The 17299-nt window shown below is 38.1% G+C and overlaps 1 pseudogene across 1 annotated transcript; it reads right to left on the bottom strand.

Annotated features, from left to right (window-relative positions):
- Window positions 1-77: 77 nt before the first annotated feature.
- Window positions 78-1376, bottom strand: LOC147537433 (hexose carrier protein HEX6-like; annotated as a pseudogene). Its single transcript, XR_015225873.1, has 2 exons — window positions 1047-1376; window positions 78-713 (listed from the first exon to the last, which is right to left on the bottom strand). The product of XR_015225873.1 is annotated as a hexose carrier protein HEX6-like (transcript).
- Between the last annotated feature and the right edge of the window lie 15923 nt (window positions 1377-17299).

The following is a 17299-nucleotide window of genomic DNA, read 5'->3' as shown; positions in this document are numbered from 1 at the left end:
TGGCTTATTAATATCTATCCAGTTCGGCTCGATAATCATGATTTTCTATTGGGTAATTGGCTTATTCTATAAATGAGTCAGCCAGTCAGGTAAAATGAAAAACATCAATCAAATAGGTGAAGCATATCGACTGCAAACATCGACCCGAATGTTGAACAAAGGCCCACTAGGCCTGTCAAAACTGCAGATATAAGTGAAGCACTCTCGCTTAAACCAATTGTTCGAAACAATATCGGTGCGTAAAATGCAATGACATTGATTCCTGTTACTTGTTGGAAAAATGGAATTGCTATTGACATTACTAGTTGAGGCCTATATTTTTTCTCCAAGATTTTTCTAAGTGGGTTCGTGTTATTTCGTAACGTCTTTGTCGATTTTGAACTAGCTTCGATTAAATCTTCAAACTCTGCTTCAACATCAATAACACCTCTTACTTTCTGTAATACCAATTTCGCCTTTTTGTGCCCCTTTTTGTGTCCAATAAGGCTATTTGGAGTTTCAGGAAGAAAAATGGAACCAAGAGTTAAGACCAAGGCTTGAACTGCAGCCATGGCAAGTGAAATTCTCTAGCCAAAACCACTTTTGATTTTTTCGCTGCCGAAAGATATGAGATTGGCTGATAAAACTCCAATGCCAACACTAAATTGGAAACCAATGCTAATTGCTCCTCTGTATCTAGGTGGTGCCATTTCTGATAGATATAGTGGGACTGCCTGGTGAAACAAACAAGAAGGAAAGAACATAAAATGGACAAGTGAAGGAAATGGCAAAAACAATAGAAAAACAAGGGTAGAACTTGCAAAGAAATTATCGGAGAACCAATGATGAACGGAGTCCACAAGCGAAACTGTCAGTTTTAGGAGTCATTCTGTTAACTTATACGAGCTTAGAGGTTAAAGTGTTGATTGTGCAAAAGCGATGGACTAAATAGTCGCCCTGTGGTTGAAGCCTTAATAAAAGCGAGGTCTTGTTTCAAGAAAATTGGTACCGAAGATGCCAAAATCTTTTGTGGTAATCAAATCTGAGTCAATTTGAGTCAGACATACCTGATTAGCGAATCCAACACCAACACCAAGTAATAGTCGGCCGAATATGAGCATATAAATATTAAGGGCCGCGGCACCAAGGGCGGTACCAAGGAGGAAAGCAACACCACCAATGAGTATAGAAGGCTTACGACCAAAAACTCTTGTGACAGATGATGCGAAAAATGAAGCCACAAGTCCAGCAATGTACAGAGAAGATGTGAATAATGTCAAGAGTTGACTATCAAATTTGCAGTAGATGCTTATTTTCTTATCCTCTTTCATTCTCTTGTATACCTCTGGGAAGAATTTCTTCAAAAATGGCTCCATTGATGTCACTCCACCTACCATTAGGGTTACTCACATTTTAGTGTGGAAACATGTAAACAAATTCCCAAAGTGTCGAAACCTGTCTAATTGGTGTTTTTAGAGTTCTCCATATATTTGAAATTGTGTAAAGTGAAATTATAGATATTTACTTCACATATCCACACATGCATTTCAGTACTTGACAAACACCCCCACTATTATATGAATATTAGGCTACACCCCCACTTTTTGAAAACTTTTGATATACACCCCCACCTGGACGGAAACCGTCAACTCAGAGTTAAGTTGGGTGTGTGTGAAACACACGCGCCAACCATGACGATTTTACCCTTTTGTAGTTGTTGAAATATTTTGAGCGATTTTGACATACACCCCCACTATTATATGAATTTTTGGACTACACCCCCGTTTTTTGAAAAAACAAAATTTTTCTATTTGCCCTCCAACGATCATCTTTTACCTCTTTTCTTATAAACTTATTTATCTTAGACAAGCTAAAAGATCAAAGCGAAAGAACTTATTTATCTTATATGTCAAATAAGATAAATAAGTTCCTCCCATATAAGATAAATAAGTTCTTTCGCTTGATATCCCAAATAGTTCCTCCCATCTTTTCTATAGTTTGATATCTCAAATAGTTCTTTCACTTTGACCTTTTAGCTTGTCTAAGATAAATAAATTTATAAGACAAAAGGTAAAAGATGATCGTTGGAGGGCAAATTGAAAAATTTTATTTTTTCAAAAAAATGGGGGTTTAGTCCAAAAATTCATATAATAGTAGGGGTGTATGTCAAAATCGCTCAAAATATTTCAACAACTACAAAGGGTAAAATCGTCATGGTTGGCGCGTGTGTTTCGCACACACCCAACTTAACTCTGAGTTGACGGTTTCCGTCCAAGTGGGGGTGTATATCAAAAGTTTTGAAAAAGTGGGGGTGTAGTCCTAATATTCATATAATAGTGGGGGTGTATGTCAAATTCTCCCTTTCTAAAATAATAAAAAGATGAGAGAAAGAAGGAAGGAGAAGTTTAAAAAGATTTATTCTTGGTTAGCCAATTGGTTATTTCCATTTTGGTTCAACAAACCCAATAGAATATCACGTTGCTGGTGAGTTGGCACCATCCCTTTAATTAGAAAGATACGGTAAGGTGGGGACTACCGGGAAAAAGAAAGCTAACCGTTTGATCCAACCGCACGTGCTTCCTGTCCGTTCGATCTGTAAGGGGAGCTTTAAAGCTCTCATGTGCGATGCACCAGATAATGTCTTCTTGAAAATACCGACTCACTCCCGCGTGCCCAAACGGGAGTGCTACATGTACAAAGTCCTTGACAAAATTCTCGACTTAATGACTCATTTTCACTAAAAGACAAAAGTTGATCAAAGTTTTTCAAAGTTTGACTTTGATCGGGACCGTTCACTTAGCATTTTGTCAAGAATCTTGTCGAAGATTCTTTGTACATTTAGCATTTCCCGTGCCCAAAACAGTACCGAAAATTACATCCTTGACGTTGGATTGCATGCCAAGTGTCTTTGTTGACTTGATTTTTACCCATAATTTGACTAGCAATAAGTCTTTCATCCGAACTCCAATTTGACTTCCGTTTTCACCCACAAATTCATCTTGGGTTCTACTTTTCAACCGAGGACCAATGTTGACCAAAATTTCCAGAATCACAAATGACCAAAATACCTCTAACACGTCTTTCTCTTGATTTTATCCGTTTTACGCACTAAACTCCATAAAAGACACCTGGGAGAGAGAAACAAACAATTCATCATAATAACGGCTCGAACTGGACTAACTAACCCGAGTTAAGAGATTCAGATGGGACATTTTCATGTCTCATCAAACATCCCCAAACTTAGATTTTGCTAGTCCTCGAGCAAAACAGAAAGATAGAACTAAGCTCGGTTCACCACTTTCGTAGGGAATCACGGTTGCACTTAGCACATGCAACAAGCCGTTAAACCTCTAGGTTGTCCTAGAGGACGAGTTTTGTCTCGTGAGGGTTTGCAGTGAATATACCCACAAAATTCAAAAATATCAAAAATCCAGAAGGGTCTAAATATGACATGGACTAAAAATGTTTATCCGGTAGATTTTCAAAAGTTAATAGAAATGAAATCCAAGTCAATCAAACCATACAAACGCTAAAAATCTCTTCACTAGTAATCACGACTCGAAGTACACGTGACCAGCCAATATAAGTATCATTTCGGTTCTGAAAAGACAAGACCTTGATTACCGTCTCGATACATTTCGCCTCAACTACTGCCTCACGGTCATACACTCAAAAATTCAAGTCACTCAAGAATGGTTCACTCTATGTGTTAGTATGAATATGAAGGAAAACTCAACACATGAAAAATTTTGTGGACGGTTGATCTCAAAGAAGGAAACAACCACTAATATGAAATGGGGAAGCTAACCAACTCTTCTAACCTGATCTACTGTCTAACAATGCTTCCTAGAGGTCGATAGACACTAATGACGATATGACTAAAACTCCTGAGAACTCGACGTCTTCAAATCTTCAAGAACTAATTCAAGGGATAAACACTTAAACTAAACAAACACACTTTTTTTTTTCTTTGATTTTTCTATTTTTTTTTTCTTTTTTCTTTTTCTTTTTCTTTTTTTTTTTTTTTTCTTTTTTTTTTCTCTTTTATTCAATACGCTTCTCGTAATAAAACTCAAAATACATAACATACTTTCTTAACACTTTCCCTGGGTGTAATTCTCTCCACTTTGCTTCATGCCTTATTCTCAGGGTTCTAAATGATGAGGTTCCTATTTTCCTCTAGTTGACACTGTTTTCAAGTTTCTCAGACTACAAGAATAAAGGTTCGCTTCCTGATGACATCCCTAGTGGTTGTAAAATTTGAACTCAAGAGATCAACTGAGCTCTAATGAATGTTGCGAAGTTGAGTAGCTCTTCACTCTACTCGGAGTTAACGCAGAAGAGGTCACTCAAAGCAAAAAAAGAAAGGCTCAGAATCTCACATAGATTAAGTCTCCACTAATGATCGATTAAGTTTTCTTAGAAAAGTCTACTCTTCACCTATCTAACACTCACATGGCTAGTGCACAGACAACTTCAAGACTCGAAATTCGTGGAAAAACCTTTAGCAAAAGTGTAGTACAACCAACTAGATTCTATAACTATTAACAAGCAAAAACAATTAGACTCATATTTTCAATCCAAAAATTTAAAATTTTGAAAAATTTTGAACCCTTTTGAATTTTACTTAGCAAAAAAATTCATTTCCCTATCCCTAAACTTAAACCGAACATTGTCCTCAATGTTCTGAAGACTATGCAAAAAATAATAGGGTGAAGGGAAAGATATTACCCGGTTCAGCGTCCTCTGCATGGGTTGCCTCCCAGAAAGCGCTAAGTTTAACGTCTTCAGCCAGACGAAACAGATGACTTAAAAAATATAAAAAAATTATACCTACTGGATTACAAATATGTGATTAACTGTAAACCAATAACCGATACATCTGTGGGTCCACCCAAAACATAAAGTTTTCAGTGAACGATAGTCTCACATTTTTGTGAATTGCAGAGAGTGCATGTGAGACTATCAAAGAAGAGGGCCAATCCCCAAACTTAGTGGATGCACAGTCCACTAAGTAACTATAAATACTGGGACCAACGTCTAAAAATTCATCAAAAGGATCGACATAACAATGAAGGGTCAATATATCCGTTGAAGGCAGAAAGTCATCTGCAAGTTTAGTGGATAGAATATCCACTATTTCCATAGAAGTTCTCGAGGAGACATCTGAAGTGTCCCAAAAGGGATCAACAACCGAGTCTGAGACCATGTGAAAGGTCAAACTAGACTCTGAGGGTAAGGCAATATGCTCGGGGACCACGTCAAGGTCCATGGTTTCCGTAGGTAAACAGTTTGACAAACTATCCAACATGTCTCTAGCGTCATCAATGTCCTCAAAGACATCTGCGGCCTCGCAGTTATTTATAGTGTCATGCCTTCCTAACATTTCATCTAAGACTGACTCCTTACAAGTGTCAAATGTCGGAAAGTTCAGATTAGTGTCATTCCCAAACTTGCTCATAAAGCCATCATCTTGAATATCAATGTCTAGTGTAGCCCTATCATGGTGAGGCGACATAGGTGGAGGAAGCAAGACAACAAGGTCATCAGACCTTTCAGGCTCTAGCATATTATCAGTAAATTCATCGACATTTAACTTAGTACTAGGGTTAGACGTATTAACCTCGTCATCGTACCTAGTACATTCCTGAGTTTGGGGTGGTGAAACCCCTTCCTCGTCGGCGAACAACCGTGACTTAAGCATTTTTATCTGTTATGTCAAGGACTCAATCTCCTGCTGCGTTTGAGACGCAAATTGTGACATCATCTCAATAAGACGACTCTCGGATTCTGATCGAGATCTATCTTCAAGAGTCTCTTCATAATAAGGCTCACTAGTGTAATTAAATAAAGACTCTTTATAAAAACTCCCACCGTACATATTAGGATCATACCTGCCTCTAAAGTCCTTGGTCTCAGAATAGTGTGGACTATAAGGTCTCTCATATATATTTGGTGTCGGACCATATCCATCACTATTTTGACCATCTCTATACATTTGTCGGTGTTCTCCTAATGGCATACGAGATCGATCAGGTTCTGGTCTACTCCACTCACTAATCGGACCGTTTCTAGACATTTGTTGAATCTCTAAATGTGATACCAGGTCGGTTAGGCTCGTCTCTACACATCTGTTGGTACTCTCTTAGGGTCATACCAGTTCGGTTAGGCTCAACTAGCCTATTCCCCTCGTTAAGTCGTTGATAATCTCTTAGAGTCGTACCACGTCGGTTAAGCCAGTCTTTACGCAACTGTTGGTATTCTCTTAAGGTTATATCAGTTCGGTTGATAACGGGTCCCTTTAGATCAAGGTCATCATCATCAACAGGGTACATCCAACCATTAGAAAAATGTGCCATGATAGTCAGGCACGATCACAAGATGGGAATTGACACTTGCAGAACCTACACTTGATTCCTTTCTATTGGTCCTTTTTTTTTTAACACGAAAACCAAGGAAGCACTACGAAGATCTTATGAAAAGTGCCTACTAATAGGGGATTCGTGGGTGGTCAGAGAAATTACCTCCCGTTCAAGACGGGCGATGACCTTTGCAGACGACCCGGGCCACTCTTCCCTCAAGTGTTCGAACCCGAGGCTTCGTTTGATTTTCGGTTACAATTTATAAAAGCCCTCCAATTTAGGGTCAAAACAAAAGAAAGTACTAAAAAGTCTAAGTCTCTCTTTCACCAAAATAAATACAAAAAAATAAAAACAGTAAATTTCTTCTTTTGAGGTCCTCCTCCTTGTTGCGCCTCCTCTTCAGCTCCTTAGTGTTCTGCATACAAAAAACAGAGAAGCAAGTCAAAGTATCCAAAATTCAAAACTTACCAAAAATACAAACTTTCCAAAATTAGAATAAATTTAAAACATATTCCCCGGCAGCGGCGCCAAAAACTTGATGGGCCTAGATAGTTTCCTAAATAGGTCTACACCCGCAAGTGCACGGGTGTCAAGTTGTAATTTTTCAGGTAAGACCGGTTCGTTCCTCAGAGACTAGTTAAACCTATTCTAAGACTTATAAATCATACAGTGTTGTTTGAAAATTTGTTTTGTGGTTTTGGTGATAAGATAATAAAGAACAAAATAATAAAACAAATAAGAGTTAATTCCTATATGGCCCCCTACTTTGTGACCAGCTTCCTATATGGCCCCCTTTTTTTCGTAAATTCAAATATGGCCCCCTATTTTCAAGTAAATGTCCTAATTGTCCTAATTGTCCTTCCTATTTATAATTTTTCAAAATAAAATTAAATACATTCCACCTCATTTCCACCTCACCTCTCTCTCTCCACCTTTCTTTCTCTCTCTCTCCACCTTTCTTTCTCTCTCTCTCCACTTCTCTTTTTCTCTCTCTCCACCTTTCTTTCTCTGTCTCTCTCTTTCAACCTCTCCCACTTCGTCTTCCCCGGCAAGGTCGCCGGCCGGAAAATTTTCCGGCCGGCGACCTTAAAAAAACAAAAAAAAAAACTCTCATCTCTCTCTCTCTCTCAAAAGATTCCGGCGAAGGGGTTACCCTTCGCCGGAATCTGTTGAACCAGACCTTCAGGTCTGGTTCAACAGATCTGAAGGTCTGTTCCGAGCAGACCCTTTGAAGGTCTGCTCGGAACAGACCCTTCGAAGGTCTGTTCGAGCAGACCCTTCGAAGGTCTGTTCGAGCAGACCCTTCGAAGGTCTGTTCGAGCAGACCCTTCGAAGGTCTGCTGTTGAACCAGACCGGTCTGGTTCAACAGATTCCGGCGAAGGGTAACCCCTTCGCCGAAATCTTTTGAGAGAGAGAGAGAGATGAGAGTTTTTTTTTTTTTTTTTTTAAGGTCGCCGGCCGGAAAATTTTCCGGCCGGCGACCTTGCCGGGGAAGACGAAGTGGGAGAGGTTGAAAGAGAGAGACAGAGAAAGAAAGGTGGAGAGAGAGAGAAAGAGAAGTGGAGAGAGAGAGAAAGAAAGGTGGAGAGAGAGAAAGAAAGGTGGAGAGAGAGGTGAGGTGGAGAGACATGTGAGGTGAGGTGGAAATGAGGTGGAATGTATTTAATTTTATTTTGAAAAATTATAAATAGGAAGGACAATTAGGACATTTACTTGAAAATAGGGGGCCATATTTGAATTTACGAAAAAAAGGGGGCCATAAAGGAAGCTGGTCACAAAGTAGGGGGCCATATAGGAATTAACTCAACAAATAATGATACAAGGAACTCAAATGGGGGAGAAAGCCTAGGGTTTTGGAATCCACACAATAAAATCACTTTTAGAATCAATATCTAATCAATTCTCTTTTCCTATAACTCAGAATTTCGGATAATGAACTATCCTAATTCTGGGAGATGTCTTCGTTTAAAACCGATACTGTATAACAATGTTATTGTTTATTTCGAAAAATAAATCTCTAAACTATTGTCTATCAATCAATAAGCATGTATCATCAAAGAATCTAACACAAGCATGATATATCAAATTTAAAAGTATAAACAATGAAAAGAAAATCGATTTGACGAATTAAAACAAATCGAACTTTGAAGCACAATCGAGAAAATCAATCGATCAAAAATATGTTTCTCAAAAGGTCAAATATGATTTCATAGTAAAACCCTAGATAGAGAATCTTAGCTAATCATGATTAAAGAGATTAACAATAATAAATATGAAGTATAAGAAAAAAAAGAATTTAACTTTTCTTGCTGCTTTTCAACCAAACAGACCCTAAGGGAAGTGTTTTCCTTCTTTTTTACTGTTTCACAGACAAACAGACCCTTAGGGAAATCGATGTTCTCATCTTCTCGGAAACGATTTCCCTGTAGGAAAATTATTTTCTCACCAGTTTTCTCGTCTTCCTCAACTGATTTCTCTCTTCCTCTCTCTACTGTTTTCTCACTTCTTTCTTTTTATTTTCAATCTCTCTATCTTTCTCAACAGGAACCATAACAACAAGAAGAAGAGGAAGAAAAGAAGATATATAAATAAAACCGAAAATCAAATGTCTATTGTTTTCTATTTCTTCTCTCTTTTTCACTCTACAAATCACTCTTTCTCAATTTATAATTTCTTTCTTTCACTAAAAGAATTACAGAATAAGAAGAAGAAGAAGTAGATGAAGATAATGGTGTTTCTCTCTCTCTCTCTAATCTTTCTATTTGGTTAAGCTTAGAGATGGTCCTCTTTGACCCCCAAACCAAGATGATTTGCCTCCTCTACAGCTCTCTGTTTTATAGATAAGAATAGAAAAATAATACTCAACTCCTCTGTCAATCTTCTAAATCTTCTCACATCATCCCTTCCATCAATGGAATATCTCTCAAAGATCATCTCTGTCCTTCTCGGCTTCTCTCTCTCTCTCTCTTGATTATATCTCCAGCTATCTCTCTCTAGACTTTCTAAATTAAAATATTTTCAATCTTCTTTCCAAAAGAGACTTGCCAATTTACATCCAATTCCAGCCGAGAAGAAGCAATAGTCCTCTTTATTTCTTTGTTAAAAAATATCTGATAAGGTCTCTGAAAATCTTCCTCAAAATCGAATCCACTATTTCCTTCTCGGTTTGATATCCTCTAGCTTTTCTCTGTACTAAACCAGCTCCCATGTATTTTCTCTCTCTACTGTAAGAGATTTGTTTCTAAAATAATAAAAAGATGAGAGAAAGAAGGAAGGAGAAGTTTAAAAAGATTTATTCTTGGTTAGCCAATTGGTTATTTCCATTTTGGTTCAACAAACCCAATAGAATATCACGTTGCTGGTGAGTTGGCACCATCCCTTTAATTAGAAAGATACGGTAAGGTGGGGACTACCGAGAAAAAGAAACCTAACCGTTTGATCCAACCGCACGTGTTTCCTGTCCGTTCGATCTGTCAGGGGAGCTTTAAAGCTCTCATGTGCGATGCACCAGATAATGTCTTCTTGAAAATACCGACTCACTCCCGCGTGCCCAAAACAGTACCGAAAATTACATCCTTGACGTTGGATTGCATGCCACGTGTCTTTGTTGACTTGATTTTTACCCATAATTTGACTAGCAATAAGTCTTTCATCCGAACTCCAATTTGACTTCCGTTTTCACCCACAAATTCATCTTGGATTCTACTTTTCAACTGAGGACCAATGTTGACCAAAATTCCCAGAATCACAAATGACCAAAATACCTCTAACACGTCTTTCTCTTGATTTTATCCGTTTTACGCACTAAACTGCATAAAAGACACCTGGGAGAGAGAAACAAACAATTCATCATAATAACGGCTCGAACTGGACTAACTAACCCGAGTTAAGAGATTCAGATGGGACATTTTCATGTCTCATCAAGCTACAACTGTTAGATTTCAAGAGTAAAAATATATAACCCTACAAATCACTTTTCTTAATCTTTTCTTCACCTCTCTACTTTTCTAGTCTCTTTCTCCTTCAAATCTCAATATTTCATCAGTAACCCTCGAATCCACAATACAACGATCGTAATCCACGAGAAGACGAATAGAACCGATGGTAATTCGTGAAAAATCTCAATGATTATCTTTTAATTTTGTATTCATTTACCTTTTGGAATTATAAAGTGAGAGTTTAGAAAGTTGTATTTACCTACTAAACAGTTTTAATTTCGAATAAAAATTTCTTTATTTGTCCATTAGTGACCGGTGCCCGACCGACCGATACCCGGTTTGTCCGGCTATCAAAACGGTCACGGACGGGCACTTTGTTGGAGAAAAATCTGAAATGTCTGCCCGTTTTGTCCGGATGTCCAAGTGGACAATTAAGACTTGTGCCCATTCCGCCCGGACCGGTTGAGTTAGTGTCCGTTGCCCGCCCGTCCGGACCGATTCCCACCCCTACCCTCAACTGAACCCTAAACCATCAAATTCACTTCTTATATTCTCTTGTCGATTTTCGTCATAATAAGAGGTAACCCTTGCTCTTTTAAGTCTTGTTTATTGCATTGTAGAGTTCTTATTTTCATCTCAATAGATTGTTTAAGAAAACCTAAAAATGTCAAAAACTATAACCAAACCTAGCGCATACTTTGTTTATCGATTCATACTCCTCATTTCACCAATTTTGAATTATTATTTCTTGTTAAACGTTGGACTTTATTTTTTGTTTACTGTTTTTCAATGTTTGAGGTTGATTTTTGTTAGCGGTACGTTTGAGCTTGATTAGGTTTGGGTTTGATTAATGAAGATTTGTATACCTTACTAGAACATGTTAAAGTACCTTCTTTAGGTGTTAAAAGTACTTGAAAACTATGGCTAAGCTCAATGAAGACCAGAAGCAAGTTTAAATTTTTTTTTGTTGTTTATGTTGATGTGCATAGATTTTGAAATTTTTTTTGCAAAATTAATCAGGTGTTGAAACAAGTGAGTTTTTATGTGAACTCAGGAGTTTAATGACAATGGACTCTATAGATGAAAGTAAGAAAAGATTATATGTGCTCGCGGTCGAAGGAAAGGTAATCTACAGGTGAAATCTTTTGAGAACTCTAGAAATTCCAAATCGACAGTTCACCTTGTGTCCGAAAATGGTATGCAACTCCATTTATATCTAATTTAACTAAAAATGTTTGTACTCCATCCTCCGGTTGTGTTACAATCTTCATTATATCATTTGCAGGGCTTCATATGAGGGGATGCGACTTTTGGTGTTGGCTGGACTAATTGCAGATGTGTCGATTATCATCTTTGAAAATACAACTTCAAGAATCGCAGTGATGAGGTTAAAGGTGAAGAACAAAAAACAAATACGTTTAGTGTTATGTATTTTGTAGTTGTTAAAGTACTAAATATTGGTGAATATGGGTTTATTTGGACTTCTTTGGCAGACATTTACTAAATCCCGGATGTTATTTTCAACTCTCTCTAAAAAAACTACTATAATTTACTTCTGCTTCTACAACCTATCTGCTTTATAAATTGCTCTGTCTTCTTTAGTCACTAACTCACTATGCTTCGCGTCTCGTAGTGAATTTGGTTCCTGTAAAGTTGAATTTAGATAGTGAGAAACGACAAGGTTGACGCAAACCCACCAATACTAAATCAAAATTTATCTCCTCAACAATACTCCCACAAAGCTATATGCCAAATTTGCTAGAAAGTTTGGCACTTACCCATTGAATTCTATAATCCCCTCACTCCATTCTCCACTCATTTAGTATCTTTCATCACTTGTATCATACCATCTGCACAAGCTTATTGGTTCACTTACGTGCCTACCAAATATCTGCGTGAACATGTAGTAGTCCCTACTTGCCGCACAAGCTTTGGAATATCAAAGATGGATGGATGCTATGGCTCTTGAATTTGATACGCTGTTAACATAAAAATTTGTTCTCACCTTTCTCAAAATTCGGTGAGGTGAAAGATCAAGATAGTATATATTATCTTGTCTCAAATTAGAACTCTTGCCGACAGAGGACCCTTCCTCTCCAAGCTAACTAACCGATTCATTTATAGTGTATAGTAGCAAAATTTTGGCAGCGTTTTGCTTCATTGTTCAAGTACCACATCATGGTGCATCAACATTGGTTCACTTCGGGTTTGTCTTCAACAGCTCGGGATTCCTTCATCAAAGCACGGGACGGCCTAGAGAGAGGTTCGGGACAGCTGCTCGGTTGCTCGGGACAGCTCAGACGTGCACGAGACACCTCTCTTTGGCTGGATCTTCAAGTTTTGTGTCCGGAATGTGGAGACCTAGCCGGAGCTAGTTAGGGTGGTTCCGGTCACTCTTTTGGCCGGAAAGCTTAGGGCTTTTGTTCCCCATCCTATTGGCTAGCTTCTCATGTGGTTTGATTTGATTTTGGGTTAGAAATGTCTAGAGAGAGAAAGCTTGAGTAGTCTTTAATGGTGGTTCGTGATAAATGAAGAAGATGATGGGGATTGCTACGGGGAATTCTGGTTTTTTGCTCGAGGACCACCATTTTGGCAATTCTAAAGGGAATCCAGAATTTCACTAAGGGGAGATAGGATGTGAAGGGATTTACACCCTTCTACTAGTGTTTATAGCGGAAATATGACATCTAATGTCTACACTAGTATTCCCAGGATCACATGCAAAACTAGTAATTAATCTAATGGAGATAGTAGATTACCTTAATCGCTTTTCCCTCGAACTAGTTGAATTGATTGAAGAAGACCAAGAGCTTCAAGTGTAGCTCCTCTACTTGGGACACGAGCAATCAATTTGATCTCCCACCTTGTTGTATAGCTAGCACACCAATGGTGGTTGGAAAATAAGAAGACCTTCTTCTTGCTTGACTAGAAGATAGTTAATGGGAATTAGCTCACTTTCTCCTCTCTACTTGATGTGGTAGAGTAAGAAAGCTTAGAGAGAAATTCCACACCTTATTCTCTGCCCTAAGAGTGTTTATATAGAACCCTAATAAGAATCCACCTCCTTTTAGGTTTCCTAAAACACCCTTTAGAATAAGATTTAGGGAAATAGTCGAAAATAACAACTATTGGTATTTTCTCAATTCCCTAAGGAGGAGGTGCCCAAACACCACGAAAATTGACAGATATAATGTTTATTATATCAGCAACTAACCCTCCAAAATTCAGCCCAATCCGAGTCCTAGAAGTACCCGAACCGGTCTAGGCCCAAAAACCCTGTTTTTGCCCCTTTTGTACTATCTTTGCCTAATTCCTTTTTAGGCCTATGAGATATGTTTATGGGACACTCCCATGATTATATCTCACTCCCACTAGTCATATCCTAGATCAATTTGTCACTCTTATGTGTAACCCGTTGTAGGATCCGATCGAAGTTAGCCGCGAATTACTTCGTAATTCGACGATCGTAGTTGGTCTCTAGCTACAACTCTACGATCCCTAAATCAATCGGACTTGATGATCTTCCACATCAATTGTCCTATCCGACAATTTGTTCGCATTGTCACCTTGGTCGAAGGACATCTCCTTCAACTCCTTCAGACTCCCACTTGGACTTAGAACAAGTGCAATGCCTCGATTCCCGTGTCAATTTAGTATCCCATCTGATACGTCGCGTCATTCAGACTTTCTTGATATCCGAGTACAATTTCAAAAGACAAACGATTAACTTTAATCCGTTTGAGCGCGGCCACGCATTTTCAGTTGCTACTCATCAAGTGGCCTTGAGACACTTTGTACCTAATGTGATTAGGGTGACACAATCCATTCTTGCGCTCCAACTTAACTTCATGTCTATCCTGTCCTTCCCAGTATCCGTCTTTATAACCTCCTTTTACGGCGCGGCGTTTAACGGAACCAAAGTCGGGCATTACTTACATAAGATGAGTGGAGCACTCATGTTTTGAGGAATCTCTCCAATTGTCTTTATGAGAAGTATTGACGTCCATCACGAGTGATGTACTTCTCATTTGAGGGTTATCCAGTGTATAAACCTTTTACACACCCACGTAGTCGAATAGAATATACTATTCATATAGCCCATGAAACTGCGCTATCCCATCGACTCCCGTGCTAGTCTTCGTGAGTCATTGTTGTCCATGCAATGACCTGGACCAGGGATTTTTGATAATAATTATTCCAAGTTCACTTAATAGGGTTTCATTCATCAGATCACGTATCTGACAAACCTATTCGGAACGTTTTATTATCGATGGACTGTCGTTTAAACACTAAACCAAGTTTAGACGACTGGTGAAATAATTCTTATTATTTCTGATAACGAGAGTTGTAAATCTGAGCCTCTTCCGTAAAACTCCTTTTACCCACTCAGTTTTACTTGTCGAGGTTTAAAATTTATACCTCATGCCTTAGACTGTGTATGAATCTCATACTATGTCTTAGGTGACAGTTTAGTTTGACTACCGTGGTAGTCGGTTTTAAACTTTGCTTATTATCAATTAATTTGAAGATTACTATCTTCAACCTTGATAATATCTAGTAATCTTTACTAGAGTTAAGGCCTTTAATTCTTTGTGTAGTATTTGCAACAGTTCCCGGCTTAAAACACTTTTAGCCTACTTTCCTTCCATGTCTGGAAGTTTGCTACGATGACATGTTCAACTTTGTACTACTTCATCCTTTAGCCTTCTAGGATGTACTAAGTAGTGTTTCGGTTTTCCAATCCGAATTCGGATGTTTAAATGCTAATCATGTCCAACATGATTGACTTTATGTTTTCGAACATAAATGTCTCTCTCATGTGTGCTAGCTCATCGGTGTCTTTTAGACTCCGAGTTTTGCAACGCCCTCTGTCATGAGTTTTTGGGTCGAAATTCTTTTAGACTTTCCGAGTCTTAGATTTTCTGTTTCGGATCTCAAGCATCTCAGCGTACTGAGTCTCTCTAATCCTATCATCCTTTTGATCTATGCTTATAGATCTTCAGATGCCCAAAATGTCATTTTATCCTTTTGTGTGTGGTCCTTTATTGAGTCAGTTCGTTACTGTTATACAACACCTTATGTCGTACTCAATCTTTTGTATGTACTCTGCATACGGACCCGGAAGGTTTGTTTACTCCCACTTACCTTCTTGAAACTCGTGATTCAAGATTTTCTTCATTCTCCAGGAATCAAATTTCTCTGATTGCCTTTTGAATCGAAGATTCTAACTCTTGCGTGCTTTTAATCCGTCGATAGATTTCTGAAGCATGCTTGTGGACATAACTTGATTGGAAGAATCTTTATTCTTCTTGTCTCGTTTCGGGAAACACGAATGTTTCCATCCTTCTCAGTTTTCTATTTTGGAAAACCAATTTAGGTCTTTTGTTGACTTAAATTATCAAGCTTCATGTCTTGACGAGATATGGATTCCACGATGATTTTGGCTTCTAGCCAAAATCTAGAGTCAGTTTCCGTTTCTGCGCAGGTCTTTTATCTCTTCAGAAATAACCTTTATTTTCTGTGTCTTTGAGATTTGACTTTTAGGGCTTTTGAACAACAATTTGGAATTTTCTCAACTACTTTGAGATATTCCTTTAGAGACACTTTCACTTGTTTTGAGAGTTCTCTGGCGAATGACATTCGCTTTTGTGCGGTGGGTTTATTAGATCATGTCTTTAACCTTTCCTTTTCCGAGGAGCCGCAATTTGTTGCTCTTGGTCGAATTTAATCGACTTGTACAAGTTTCATGATTGTTCTTCATGACCCTCCATGATTTTTCTCATGATCGAATTAAATCGACTTGTACTTTTCTCCCACTTATTCTTTTAATAATTAGTGTTTTTCTCCTAGACTACTAGGTGTGCTAATTATTAGAAGAATACTATCATGAGCAACAAACACTTTGTTCTCTTGATTAGTTATGGAAGAAGCCCAAATTTCTTTTAAAAGAAATTGCGTCAGATATTAGCTAGTTTTGTAATGCTTTTACAAGCTTAGCTGTTAGACGGAATTTTGGTAGTTTTGTGAGAAGCTATGTCTAGACTAAATGGATTTTGGAGGATAGAGTTTGATTCGTGTTCTTCATCTTAATCCTTTTGGACACTCCAAATATGGATAGGTTAGAAGTACGTTTGAAGATCAATCTCTGTTTTTGACTCAAGGCTTTCTTTCTTGTCAGTTTGATTCATGTTTTGGTTATAGTGGACTTGTTGTCCTCATCCCTTTCGATTGGGATGAACCTATCTTATAGGTTTTTGACCAAGTTTAGAATTTTTTGGTATAGTTTGTTAAACTTAGCACTTATTAACATCTCAATTTAGAAATAAAATTCTTTATTGATTCTCCATAATACTTAGTACAGAGATGATGTTAAAAAACTAGAAAAACGATTAATCTAGAATAGTGCCTAAAGTAGACTTCGATCCCTTTCAGCATCCTTAGCAGTCGAGGCTTCTGCTCCCTCTTGGATCTTGTCTTCCTTAGCCAAATACTCAGTTCCCAGCTGCGTCTGTACATTCACAATGAAAGGGCAATTTTAGGTATTACATACCATAATTTGGGAATTTTACAGTATTTGATAAGTGAACTGTTTATACCTGAATTGGAAGCTACTGTTCCATTCTTTTTGTCCTCCAAGAACTTAGGGCAGTTTCTTTTCCAGTGGCCTATGCCACTGCAGTAGAAACATCTTGACGTAGATTGAATACCTTTGTTTTGAGGTTTTGCAATACGTTTGCCTTTTCCTTTTAACGCGGGTTTCTTCTTCTGCCTCTTGTTCTCTTGAGCCACAAGAATCTTATTCTTTGGCTCCAAGTCCATTGTTAGTCGTTCTGCTGCCTGAAGCATTGCATCAAGTTCCTCTAAAGGCTTGTTCCATCCATTCATCGCATATTCCATCTTAAATAGATTGAACCCTTCATGAAGTGAATAGAGGATCATGTCATTAGCCGCCGATTGGCTAACAGGAGAACCCAGCTCTTCTAGTTTAGCAAAGAGTTCTATCATTTGCCGAACATGAG

The sequence above is a fragment of the Eschscholzia californica genome, unplaced genomic scaffold (genome assembly GCF_041429995.1).
Source record: "Eschscholzia californica isolate CP2 unplaced genomic scaffold, dmEscCali1.0.p SCAF_5, whole genome shotgun sequence".
NCBI classification, from domain to species: Eukaryota; Viridiplantae; Streptophyta; class Magnoliopsida; order Ranunculales; family Papaveraceae; genus Eschscholzia; species Eschscholzia californica.
The sequence above is the reverse complement of the archived record's forward strand: the minus strand, read 5'-3'. Positions and strand labels throughout refer to the sequence as shown.